The following is a 1,455-nucleotide window of genomic DNA, read 5'->3' as shown; positions in this document are numbered from 1 at the left end:
AGTTGAATTGTGCACAACAATAGAACAGAGCAGGTGGAAACGTTTCATCTTTCTCCAGTAAAAAACTCCCGATGTTGCAGTATTTAGTCTGCAAGACTGCACTTTAACCAGTTTCGCATGTCCAGTGAAAGGTATAATTCGGAAAGAAAATATAGTCAAGGTAATGCAATTCAAGTGCCAAGATTTGTAAACCACTCACCAAGTTAAGTCTCCAACTACTCCCGTTCATCTAGCAGGAGCGAAGCTGCGAGTTTCAACCAGTCTGAAGAAGAAGGTGAGTGTTGGCGTGGCTCAGGGAAATGAAGGTAAAGGTAGAGTAATCACAGTTTGCGTTCTCATATCCAAAACGTCCAGAAACTCAGTCTCTGACTGCAGAGCAGATTTCCCAGGTCTCTCTCTCTATGCCGTCTCTCCAGGGTCGTATATTTTTCTGTCCTCGTGTCTCCTCGCGCAGCGCGCTATGTAACTGGACACTGCACCGCACTGAGCTCCGCTCCAGCTCACAGACAATAGCCTCCGTCACTGAGACAAGGGACCAGGACGCAAACCAAGCGACGCAACGCTTTAAACTTTGTTATAACTGTAGCACGAAGGGTTATCTGGCGGAGCTTTGCAGAGTGCGCGGCTATGTTGGTTGCTGCGTGCAAGGCAAGCGCTCTGTGATAGACTTAGGGTACGCAGGATTTTAAAAGGAACTGGAGGAACAGTGCGCCCCTACTTTGCTTTTTAAAAAAGGTTTACAAGATCAGCTTCAAAACTATACATCTCCGTTTCTTTTCTCTTGAGATACAGACAGTTTTTTTGCGTAACCTCTTGTTTTTTTGTGAGTTATTTTTGCTTTAATATCTTTATTGAATATATCCTCTGTCAGGTGGCCATTTACATTCACTCTGCATACGGAGTTGGAAGACATACATTTCATCATGTTCATGAAACTCGTTGGGAGCCCATAAGGCTGTCATAGCGTTCCATAAGTATGTTCTCGAGATGGAGTCAAAAGCCTTCTTTCATTTAGCAGATCCAGAGCGACTTACAGTTAGTACATCTTAAGATAGCTAGGTGAGACAACCACATCTCACAGTCATAAAGTACATTTCACCTCAAGAATTGATGTGGGCTTATTTAAGATAGTGTTTGAAGAGGCGGGTTTCAGAGGTTTTTGGAAGATGAGCAGAATGCTGTCCTAACTTCCGGGGGAAGATGGTTCCACCATTGGGGTGACAGGACCGAGAAGAGCTTGGACTGGGTTGAGAGGGAGCTGCCCTCCCGTAGGGGTGGGAGGGCCAAGAGACCAGAGGTGGCAGAACGGAGTGCTTGGGTTAGGGTGTAAGTTTTGAGCGTTCATTCACACAGTGGATTAATTGACCGTGATTCTAGCGTCTCCGCTGCTGGAACAGTGTGTGGCAGGCAGCGGCGCACAGCTGTCCTGTAGGTCGTGTACGAACTGCAGACGGA

At 46.4% G+C, this 1,455-nt stretch overlaps 1 protein-coding gene across 2 annotated transcripts in view; it reads right to left on the bottom strand.

The window, feature by feature from the left end:
* LOC129859013 (semaphorin-5A-like) overlaps positions 1–1,160 on the bottom strand; it is a 275,583-nt gene extending 274,423 nt beyond the window's left edge. The window contains exon 1 of one of the 2 annotated variants that reach the window (XM_055928309.1): positions 200–1,160. The gene's annotated coding sequence lies outside the window, so the exon portion shown is untranslated. The remainder of the gene's footprint in view (positions 1–199) is intronic. The other variant, XM_055928308.1, reaches the window with a different exon arrangement.
* Positions 1,161–1,455: the final 295 nt, after the last annotated feature.

This window comes from Salvelinus fontinalis, chromosome 7 (genome assembly GCF_029448725.1).
Source record: "Salvelinus fontinalis isolate EN_2023a chromosome 7, ASM2944872v1, whole genome shotgun sequence".
In the NCBI taxonomy this organism is placed as follows: domain Eukaryota; kingdom Metazoa; phylum Chordata; class Actinopteri; order Salmoniformes; family Salmonidae; genus Salvelinus; species Salvelinus fontinalis.
Note: the sequence above shows the minus strand (reverse complement) of the source record. Positions and strands in the feature narration are given on the sequence as shown.